General features: G+C 37.2%; 1 non-coding gene across 1 annotated transcript; it reads left to right on the top strand.

Moving 5' to 3' along the window:
- Nucleotides 1-1,621: 1,621 nt before the first annotated feature.
- Nucleotides 1,622-1,693, top strand: TRNAE-CUC (transfer RNA glutamic acid (anticodon CUC)). The gene has a single exon. It is a non-coding gene; the product is annotated as a tRNA-Glu (tRNA).
- The last annotated feature ends 10,540 nt before the right edge of the window (nucleotides 1,694-12,233 follow it).

The following is a 12,233-nucleotide window of genomic DNA, read 5'->3' as shown; positions in this document are numbered from 1 at the left end:
TGGTTCAAGATAAAAAGTTGTGGTAAAAAAATAGTAATTTGTATATGCATAGACGATTTATTTCTAGGATACCGAAGAAACTGTTAACGTTGGTTACCTCTGGGAAGAAATGAGGAGTGATTAGGGGATAAGGGGGGATGGTGCTTTTCATTGTATTACCTCTTTGTACCTTCTGTGCAATACGTGACTAAACCTATTAAAATTATTCTAAACATGGTATCTGCTTTATCTTTTTATTCAAAATCAGATACTCTAATACTAAGCTCTGGTAACCCCCAAATAAGAGGTAAGAGCTCCACCTACTGAACTCGATTTCCTAAAAATTCCTTAATATAGGAAACAAGTATGTGTCTCAACTACTAAAATATAATAAAGTTTAGAAATTTCTCCTGGCAATTTTCCCTGGTAATCTTTATTTATTAGTCTTAGTAAGTCCTATTCATTTCCTGTTTGCATGTTATTAAATAAATTTAGATAAATTTTATCAATGATCTAAATTCCATCTCTAAGTTGCAGAAAACAAGAAAGAATATGTAGTAAGCACAGGCTCACTATTCATAAATCCTATGATGATGGATGACGGCTGTAATTCACAGTGGCGCCGGATGTTGTGAGCGAATTCATTACAAATTTATATCTATTTTACTTAAGCCTCCTGCCATCTTGCAGAGGAGCGGGGTCTCTTGGGTTACATTTGTTCATAACGGTTGGCACTTTCAAAGCCGAGTTGCATCCTATTGCCTATTGCCTTCTGCTCGTATTTCATGAGCGTTTCTGAATCGAGGCTGGGCTGTAAGGTTTCTTCACTCATTTGGTAACTGCATCATTTCCTGACCGTGTCTCATACAGAATGCAAAGAGGTGAAGCAATTGCCCATATAATGACTCTGTCTGAAAAACATATAAGGGTAATGGAAACACGTGAGTTTGAGGGTTTATTTGGATCCGGTGGCAAACGCCATGGTTTTTCACTAGGCACCATCCACAGCTCTCTTAGCTTCGTTAGCCTGACTCCCAAATAAGTAATCACCACGATATATAGATATACAATATAATATATTCTCGCGGCTATAAGGCCACGTGGCCCTTGATCACCCACATTTATACAGAGCGTGTGCTTTGTGCCAAGGGTGTGTGCGGTGTCGCACCCAGCTCTACAACGTGAAATGCTCTCCGCCGGTGGCAATCTTTCGTTAGATTCAGTAAAATGTGTAGTGGGACTTAACATCTGCGTTAGAGGGAAAGACAGAAAGAGGTTAGATTTAGAAAGAACAGCTAGGTGATTGAAAAAGTAATAGGAAAAATTACAAGGTTCTGGGCTATAGTTTAACATTTGTTTACGTATATTTACATGCTACCTAATTAGAATGCAATTTCAGGACGTCTTTTCCAGCATCGGAAGAGGTTTGGATTTGGAAGGACCAGCTTTTATCTTTAGCAGCCACCCGGGAGCTTAGCTGGTTGCGCTGAGAATGTGCTCCGGTTTGGGAGACTGAAACCCAGAACTGGAATAAAGTAGGTGGAGCTTAGAGGCAACAATCTTGTTTTCTATTGGTTAGGAGATACTTTACATGGAGCCTTTTAAAGAACCAAATATGGTTCAGAAAGGTCCTCTAACAACTTCCCTGGTGGTCTAGTGGTTAGGATTCGGCGCTCTCACCGCCGCGGCCCGGGTTCGATTCCCGGTCAGGGAATGTGTTTTTGATCTTGCAATTTAAAAATCATGTGTTTTATCTGTTTTATTTTGGTAGTGGTTACTGTTTTCATCATAAAAATTTCGTTTTAAAATGTTATTTAATCTAAGATTTAAAATATGCCATACGTATTTACATATGTAATTTACGTTAAAATAAACAACATAAAAATTCCTGATTCTAAAGTATTCTAAATATATTTGTCCAAAAACTTGTTAAGCCACTTCTAAAGTTATATTTTCCAGCTTTTGAAGATAATTTGGATGTGCATACAAGCATTTGTTTTTTAAGTCTTTGTTTAATCTTAAGCTTTGTTTGACTAATAAAAGGAGGAAAATAATTTTAGGAGGGATTATACCTATTTTGCCTCATGCTTAGGGTCAAATTCTATATATTCAGATTATGTGCTTTGAAGATTATTTGTATATATTGGAGCTATTCTTGTCCTGTTTTCTTTTATGAATCTAAGATCTTTTTGATGATATTTTATTGGTTTATTATCTAATAGCTGGTTCATTATGTTTTCTCTTAATAATTCATTTTAGTTAATTATTTAACTGCCATGTTTTAAAATTTCTTTTAGAGATTCACACAAATATGGCAAATTTCTTTCATCCAGCATGTCAATTCCCTGTAGGTAAATCACACAGGCATCTCAAAAAATTAAGGTGAGTATCATTAGGAATTTTTACATTCAAGGCAAAGTAGGACTCTGGGAGTTACATCCCACCCACCCCCACCCTAACCCCCCAAAATATGGAAATTTGGCGTCAAAGACAGCAAAAAAGTTGCCATAAATAGACATCAATTTTTTTTTTAACTTTTGCTATTTCCAAAATATTCTAACCTTTGTCACTTTTTTTTACAGTGAAAAATTTTTATATTTAGAACTAGTCAGCTGGACACAGTTTAGATGACCCCAATTTTGTTGGCAACATTTAAAGCATCATAGTCAGTAGCCAGTCCAACATATTCATATATCTTCTTTTCTCCATTAGTCCTGGATCAGGGTGTTGACCTTGGCCACGTCAATGTCATAGAGCTTCTTCACAGCCTGTGTGATCTAGTGCTTGTTGGCCTTGACGTCCACAATGAATACAAATGTACTGTCTTCTACTTCATGGCTGACTGGGTAGTCAGGGGGAACTTGATGGCATGGGGAAGCGCTCTTTCAAGGATGTAAGGGCTGCCTTCAGAGTGCAGTGTCTTGGGTGACCTATGAATCTTCTTCTTCTTCTTCTTCTTCTTCTTCTTCTTCTTCTTCTTCTTCTTCTTCTTCTTCTTCTCCTCCTCCTCCTCCTCCTCCTCCTCCTCACCCTCCTCCTCCTCTTCCTCCTCCTCCTTCTTTTATGTATGTGGCTGTGGAAGCCTCAGCACTGCTTTCCTTGCCTTCAGAGTCTTTGTGCTTTGGCTACAGCTTTGGGAGGAGCAAGGGCTTCCTTCTCACTTTCGGTGCCATCTTTGTGAAAACCTATCACTTTTTGAGCTGTTGGGTATTTTTTATGCCATTTAATTTTAAACCTAAAATTTCATAATGACATAGAAATGGACTAAAAGCTTGATTACTACTAAAATCACTTTTAGTTTTACTTCCCTTTTAGCTCTGTTGGAAAAGGAAAATGGTATTTATTAATGGTCCAGGAGTTGAGAAAAGAAGATGTGACCCTGTTGTTTAAGGAACCTCTTATTGAGGAAGTAAGACAGAAATATATTTGTTATTATTGTCATTAACAAAAATAATAGGCACCATTTATTGACTTTTTGCTATGTGGTAAGTACTTTGAATAATTACAGTATGTGATGAGGGAAGGGAGAAGGAAGTGGGTATGAGAATGAAAATAGAGCTTGAAAACTGGATCCCAAGCTAACCTAAAGCCTGACAAGAGGGTAATGGGCATTTCATTTAGGAGGATCCAAGATGACCAAAGCCTGGCATCTGTACCTAGGATAGCTATGTGAGGCTGGCTGTAGAAGGGAACCTGTGCTGGGGAACAGTGCATTACAAGGTCAGATAGGTTGGTGCAGCCAACTTATGGAGGACCTTAAGACAAGCTAAGAATTTACAAAGGGAATGCTTTTTGCATTGGTATTTGATAGAATCTAAAGGGTTAAGAATAGAGAGCAATTAGTAGTGATTCCATGATTTGTGTTCTGTGTGGTCAGTAAAGTTGGAGTGGCATAAAAAGTAATAGGGGCTTGAGATGGGGACATAGACTGGGGAGAGAAAGTACATTCGATTGGATCCCCACAGAGGCAGCACAGCTAAATAAGTGGTTGGATATACAGGATGGAACTTAAGGTTGAAGACATAGATTTTGGAAAGATTAGCTCAGAAGTTTGAGCTTAGAAAGAACATAAAGACAGAGGAATAAACTCAGGTGAGAACACACTATAGGAGAATGAGAAGTAGAATAACTAAAAAGGAAATAGCAAAGGAGCAGTAAGAGAGTTTATAGCCAGATAAGAGAGATTCAAGGAGAAAGTAGCAGTGAAGAGAATAGGATATTGCAAACAAGTTTGAGGAGATGAAGGAGGTTAAGCTAAGGCGGTTGGTGAGACAATGGCTGTTGGGTGCAGAATAGACTGGTGGAGGCCAGACCACAATAAGCAAGTTTGTCTAAAAAGCCATTGCGATAAACATGATTCAAGGAGCTGAGAGTCTGAACTACTATGAGAAAGAGACAGCATACCTGTCAACAGCTAGATATTGCAGAAGAGCAAATATGGAGAACAAGGAGAGGCCTTAGAAAAGCTAAGAAAACACTATTGTTCAGGAGCTGGAGACTGCCCATCTTGACTGCTGGATTATTTTGGAAGAGTGACTCACCCTCTCTGAGCCTCTGGATCTTTACCTGTACAATGGAGATGCGAATAGCTTCCACGAATGCTTCACAGAGTTATTGTCCCTTATCATTCGTTTAGTCACTGAATTAGCAACACTTCACAGAATTCTGAGTCCATGCCAGTCAGTGTTGTAGGCACAGGTGAGAAAGTGCAATAAGACTGTGTACCACAGGTGAGTAGGAATCAAAGGAAAAGATGACTCAGGTTTTATCATGGCCTGTTAATTTGGAAAGCGTGCTGATTGGGAATGAGGCCAAACAGGAAGCCATGTCGCATTTAGGTTTGGGCTGAAAAGAGGTCATTCAAGTGAAGCTATTCTGTATGTGGGTTGAAAATTTTGACTAATGATGGTAGATTTGCAGAGGATTCAGCTCTGAGATGAGAGTAGAAATGCTTGCCAAGAGATTTAAGTGAAGCACAAAGAGGAACAAGATTTGCAGGCGTGACTTTGGCTAGAGGAGGACAAAGGAGGACAGTCTGGAGGAGGAGAGTCAGGACAACTCAGAGCCAAGGAAGCCAAGGAAGAAAGAGTCTGGAGAGCGCAGTGTGGTCATTAAGAGCATACAGCATATATATTTCTTTTGTTAGGTTAATTTGTTTATAGAGTTTTATTTTTCTTTACCTGGTTTTGGTATCATCCTTATTGTGTTTTACCTATTCTATTGTTGTGTTTAGTCAAATAAAAACACTTTTTCTAAGTAATATTGTCATTTAGACACAGCAACATATCACATCACCTACACCAAGCATAAAGTTGCTGCTTTGTAGAGCGAAACGATTGTACTCAATTTGGTGCTTATGAAGAATGGAGAGATGCTGAAAGATTGTTTGCAGAAATAGTCCACATATGAAGTGGCTTTTTAAAGGTAAAGGAGTAGAAAGTATTTAACCTGCGTAAAAGAAAGCAAAGGTGATGTGCTACACACCAAAAGTATTTTTCTAAATTTGTCAAATTATTATTTTAAATACAAAATCATTACTCATCCAGGCTTGGTCTGCTACAGTGGATACCAACTTGGGTTGATGCGTACTTGGATTGTAAGGATGCCTGAGAGTCACCATGGCTGGGAGGAAGGAAGGGAAGGACTTTCACCAGCATCCAGCACAGTGCTTGACATATGGTTGGTACTGAATGAAGTGGTTACATAATCAATAAAACCAGGTAGATTGCTGGGACTTCACTTGATAACAATCATAAACATGTTAAGCCCCTTATGATGCTACAAAAAAACCCAACTTTCCTTCCACCTTTCTAAGCTCTTCTAGCTGGGCTAACAATCAAATGAACATGAGACAGGTTAACAGGAGAAAGTGTCCAAAATTTATTATGGATGTGCATGTGGAATGCCATAAGAATATGAGAGCCAAGGAAGCATTGGGCAGTTGAGGTTTATATGCCATTCTGGACAAAAGAGAGGAAAGAAGGGATCTGGGATTTCAAAATGAAGGAAGGCAATTTATAGGTAAGTAAGGAAGAACAAACATGTGGTAAAGAAATTCCTGCTGGGCCACCCAAAAACAAAGGGATACAGAGGGAAGTCCAACACACAGGCCTTGCTAGAATTCTCTGCCACATACTTTATATTATGATACTAAGGTGCTCCTTTCCTTCAGGCAGGTTTTTCCTCCCTGAATTTCCTTTAGGCAGATAAACGGGGAGGCTCAAAGATTCTTTCTGAGTCTCTTATTTCTTAATAACCAGCTTAAAATCAATATTCCAAAAGGCATATTTTGGGGTGACAAAACTTTGGTCCCTTCAAAAACACAGATTCAGAATGTTTATGTAACTTATTTATAGAAACACAAGTATGTGAGAGAATCTGGATCACAACCTGACTCTACCCAACCTAAATCCTGTATTCTATAAGACTCCCCACATTACAACACACTTTCTGGTGGCACTATGTCATCTTCTTTAGAGCAGTCTTTACAAATAGGGTGGTTCATGGGGAGTGTTGCATGGAAGCAAAGAGAAATTATATGACATTTCAGGTTCTCTTTCAATGTATAATTGAATTCTATGCACTACAAATTTGGTGAAAAGTCAGCCCTAGTAACTGCTTATTGGGGGTTAAGAAAGATGAGGAAAACTTTAAATTAAGAAATAAGTTTAACAGCAAACATAGTGTATTTGCTTTTATGAATAAGCATATTGATTTTTGAATGTGTTTTTTTCTTAAGTACAATTTTTATATGTTTAAAAATAATATTTGCCACATCTCCATGTTCATTATTATTTTATGACATAAAAATGGTTCTTTTTTCCATCTTTCTCCTTTAATGAGGATGTAGAAAAATATTTGTACTTTAGTTACATAGAAGGAAAGCAATTTAAATTTAAAGCATAGACCTACTTGATCAATTAGTATTTTTCTGCTTACAGCCTCTGAATTTCTATAATATATAGTACTTTAAATAATTTGCTATTGTTTTGTATAAATTGTTTTTGTAAATTCCTGAGGTCAGATTACATAAAATATACTTCTCCTGCCTTGCAAAGTGATAATCATATACTTAGTGATCAAAAATTGTTGCTGTTTGACTCAGATACAGTGAACAAACTGATAGTTTCCAGATGGGAGGGGTGTTGGGGGGCTGGGTGAAAAAGGTGAAGGAATTAAGTACAAATTGGTAGTTAAAAAGTAGTCATGGGGATGTAAAGCATAGGGAATCTAGTCAGTAATATTGTAGTAACTATGCATGGTGCCAGGTGGAATTAAACTAATCAGGGGATCATTGCATAAATTAGATAAATGTCTACCCACTATGCTGTACACCTGAAACTAATATAATATTGAATGTCAACTGTAATTAAAAAATAAAAATTTAAAAAAATCGTTGCTTTTTTTGGTCTTAATAATTAATATGGTCTTTGAAGGCAATAAAGTGATAGTAAGCCAAAAGCTCCTTGAGGGCAGGGTCTATGTCACATTCATCTTTGTATCCTCTAGGCTATGACAGTGCTTGGCACATACTAGCAATTCAGATGACTCGTCAATGGATAAATTAAAGAATGAGGCAAAAGACTGGAACTGGCACTTCTCAGGAGCATCCCGGGTGACCAATAAACCTGGAAAAAGAGGATCAACTTTGTTTTCTTTCTTTCTTTTTTTTTTTTTACAGTATGAATTCCTAAATACAACCATTATTTATTTAAATCATTAATAGTCAAATTATGTTATATTAAGTAATGTGTTGGTGTGTAATTTTCATACTTTTAAAATTTACCTACTACCACTAAGTCAAAATACTTTTTATTTATTTATTTTTAAATTCTTTCTTTTTTTCAATTACAGTTGACATTCAACATTATCTTATATTAGTTTCAGATGTACAGTATAGTGGTTAGGCATTTATGTAATTTATGCAGTGATCCCCCCCCCCCCCCTCCCCATTAGTCTAGTTCCCACCTGGCACTATACAGAGTTGTTGCAACATTGTTGACTATATCCTCTAAGCTGTACTTTATAGCCTCATGACTATTTTGTAATTACCAATTTGTATGTCTTGATCCCATCACCTTTTTCATCCAGCTCTCCAACCCCCTCCCCTCTGTCAACCATCAGTTTGTTCTCTGTATCTATGAATCTGTTTGTTTTATTTGTTCATTTTTTGTTGTTGTTGCTGTTTAGATTCCACATATAAATGAGATCATGTGGTATTTGTCTTTCTTAGTCTGACTTATTTCACTTAGCACAATACTGTCTAGGTCCATCCATGTTGCCCAGATCAATTTCTTTGTCATCAGAAAATGCAAGTCAAAACAGAAGAGATTCTGTTTACACCCCCAAAATGGCAAAAATGGAAAAATCTAACAATATCCAGTATTAAAAGGATGTAAAACAACTGAAACTCTTATACACTAATTGTGGGAGTATAAATTGGTGCAATAAAATAACTTTGGGAAACAATTTGGTATTATCTAGTCAAGTTGTAAGTTCTCATACCCAGTAATTCAACCCCTGGGAAATCATTTATGTGAGCCCCAGGAGATGAAGAATGTTCAGAGCATCACCATCATAAAACACCAAACTGGAAACAACCTAAATGTCCATCAAGAGGAGAGCAGTTGAATATATTGTGATATAGTCGTATAATGAAATACAGTGGTACCTCGGTTTTCGAACATAATCCGTTCCGGAAGACCGTTCGAGTTCTGAAACGTTCGAAAACCGAGGCACGGTTACCCCATAGAAAGTAATGCAAAATGGATTAATCTGTTCCAGACCTTTAAAATCAACCCCTAAAACTGCAAATTTAGCATGAATTTTACTATCTAATGATACATGTAGATCCATAAAATTTACAGCATTTGTAAATTGAAATGTTCATCAACGGAGACATTCGAAAACCGAGGTACCACTGTACTGCAGAATGGTTAAAATGAATGGATCACAGCTCCTTTCATCAACATGATGAATCCCAGAAAACAATATTTAATTTAAAAAGCAAGTCAAATATAGAATGATCCCATTTTATATGAAGTTTTAAAATGCTAGATTAAAAATATTGTTTATTGATATATATAAAACATAGATGGTAAACTATAAGCAAAAGCAAGATAGTGGTTATGCCTGGTTAATGGAGAACATGGAGACAAAATTTGCAAGAAGCATTGAAGGGGGTCTTTTAAAGTAGTGGTAGTACTAAGCTCAGTGGTGGGTACACAGGTGTTAATTCTCATTTGATTGTTTATAACTTATACATGTTACACTATTTTCTCTACCAATTCCATGTCTAATTAAAATAAAAAACAAAAAGAAATGAATGATAATTTTTGAAAAAGCTCTTTGGGATAATGGCATGCAAGCAATATTTAGCTGAACAAAACTCCACTCCTCTCTATTGCATAGTTTATAAGGGTGCTTTTCTAAAAAGGGAAAGTTCTAGGCAGGTTGAAAATGATAAATGCAAAAATAAACCACAAGGTGGCATCCTAGTCTCACATGTCTCATTTGGACACTTTTAATCCATTTAACCTTGGAAATGTTGGCTATAGTTAAAATCTAGAGTTTACTGTATTTACAGGGAGCAGCAGAGAATTTTTTTCTTTTAGCTTCTTTCTTCTCATTTCATCAATTATGTTTGCTTTGACTTGCCTATGTACTGTGCTATCAGATTAAAGTTTGGGGGAAACAATTCAAATAAATTCAATGCAACAAGTATGCAGGTGCAGCACATGGCATCTATTCATTCTTTCCTCATTCATTCAGTCACGCTTTCATGTATTCATTCATTTAACAAATGTCCACTAATATTTGTTGAGCTTCCCTTCTGCACCAAACACAGGGCAAAGAGGTCCTGGAGACTCGATGGTGAGCAAAACCTAGTCCCTGCCATTAACTTTCAGTGTAACAGTGGAGACATCAGAGAGTAATCACATAATCACAACTGTAAATTGCCCCTGATAAATTCTGTGAAGAAATATGTAGTTCATGCAGTTCCACAATAAGATTTTGAACTGGTTGGAGATGGCAGATAGGTTGAGATCTGGAAAATAAAGATGTGTTACCTAGTTAAAAAGGAGAGAGCATAACACTCTAAGCAGAAGGAACATGTGCAAGGCTTTGTAGTAAGAGAGCGTAAGGAGAATACCAGCGGCGGAAAGAAATACAGAATGGCTGGATGGCAAGCCTGAGATAGCAGAGAAAGGTGAACAGAAGCGTAGAATGTTGGCAGGGAACAGATCTTTTATGGCCATGTCACCTGAGGTGAAGGATTTTGTCTTCACACTGAGAACATTGGGGAGCCACAGAAAGGAGGGTGGGTACCGCAGCAGCTCAAAGCCCTGCCGGTCATTGGTGAGTCACCAGTCTCATCGGGATATATGAACGCTCCTGCCCTAGGTGCTCCGTGGAGGCACAACTCCGTCCACCTATGTGTGATTAGCTTTTGATGGTAAAGGACATCATTTAAGGACAGTGTTATGATTTCAATTTCAGCTATATTCATTCAATTGAAGAATTTTCTTTTAAAGAAGTATGACTCCATTGTATATATTTTGAATCAGACTAAAAACTGTTGCTTTTGAAGACAGAAAACAAAACATGCTATTTTTAGAGAGAGAGAGAGAGAGAGAGAGAGAGAGAGACAGAGAGAGAGACCTATTTAGCTCATCTCCAACAAAATAAAAACCTTTGGCATTTAAAATATAAAAGGTATGAAAGAAAAATGTTTACCTTCTGGTCACGTCTAGGAAAGAACCATATGTTGGAAATCAGGGGACCTGGGTTATGTGATTGTGAGAAAGATTATCTAACTTGGCTGGGCCTCAGTTTTTTTCATCTGCAAAATGAAGCATTGGTCTAGGCTACATTCTTCTAACCGAAATTCTGTAAATATATTCATGAAAAGCAATAAGTCATATGACTAATTTAATGTAAAGAGAATAGGAGTTTGGGGACTACAATGATATGTACTTGAATAAAACAGAATGAGACTTATTTTGGATCTTAAGACATTTTCAATAAACTAAATTTGAATAAACTACACTATTATTTATTGATAGCGTTATATGCGCCAGGTCTTATGAAAATTATCTCATTTAATCCCCCCACAATCCTCATGAGATAGGTGTTTTCTTAAATCCTACCTTACCAATTACAAAAACAACGCGTACAAGATTCAGTAATTTGTCCAAAGTCACATAGTTAATACATTTTAAGATGTATACAGATCTGTCTGATTTCAGAACTTGTCTTTTCAGCCATTATACTATTTACTATACTCACTGAAAAGTTGAGATTTAAAAAAATGACTTGTAAATATTGAGTAAAGTGGAGACAAATTCACTAGGATTATAAATACGGATTTTAAGTTACTTCTAAGTGGTCTGTTGAATCAGTACCAAGAATTTCAATAAGCTCCCACATCTTAAACAAAACTGGTTTAACAGACTTAATTTAGCTAATTAAACGTGCATTGTCTTGGATATGGCTGTGAAGTTACACTATTAGCAAGCAAACCCACCTCCTTGTTAACATGTCTTTACTGTATCAGTAGAGAATACTTGGGGCCTAAAAAAGATATTTTTCTTCCCACCTTCTAAGTTCTTCTTAGCTGGGCTAATAATCAAATTAGCAGAGACAGATTAACAGGAGAAACATTTATTATGGGTGTACGTGCTGGGGGTGTCATAAGATAGGAGACCCAAAACACATTGGGCAGTTGAGGTTTACGTGCCATTATGGACAAAGTAGAAAGGGAGTAGGGCTCTCAGATTTTGAAGGAAATAGGCCATTTACAGGTAGCTGAGGAAGAGCAGAACATACGTGGCAGGCAAATTATTGTCAGGCTACCCAGAAACAGTGGGAGGTTGTGGGGGTGGTGGATGCAATCCAGGCACCAGGCCTTGGCCCTGGAACCTTCCTAGTTAATACTAGGATGAATGTGTTAAGATTCTCTTCCTGGAGCGGGCCTTTCCATCTGAATCAGTTAGGCAGGAACTGGGGAGGGTCAAATGTTCTTTCTGAGTCTTTTTGTTTCTTAATAACCAGCTTAAAATCAAACCAGTTTTGGAGTGGCCATAATTTGGTCCCCGTCAACACCCTTACAGAATTTTAACTCCTAAGCTATACATTTAAAAGGAACAATGAGACAAATGACATTCACCACTTCTCTGTGTCATATCCTGAAGACAAACAATGGTGAACTTCATTTCTCCATTTGTTTCGAACTCCTGATACCCAAAGCAAGG

This window comes from Rhinolophus sinicus, linkage group LG05, assembly GCF_036562045.2.
Source record: "Rhinolophus sinicus isolate RSC01 linkage group LG05, ASM3656204v1, whole genome shotgun sequence".
NCBI classification, from domain to species: domain Eukaryota; kingdom Metazoa; phylum Chordata; class Mammalia; order Chiroptera; family Rhinolophidae; genus Rhinolophus; species Rhinolophus sinicus.
Note: the sequence above shows the minus strand (reverse complement) of the source record. Positions and strands in the feature narration are given on the sequence as shown.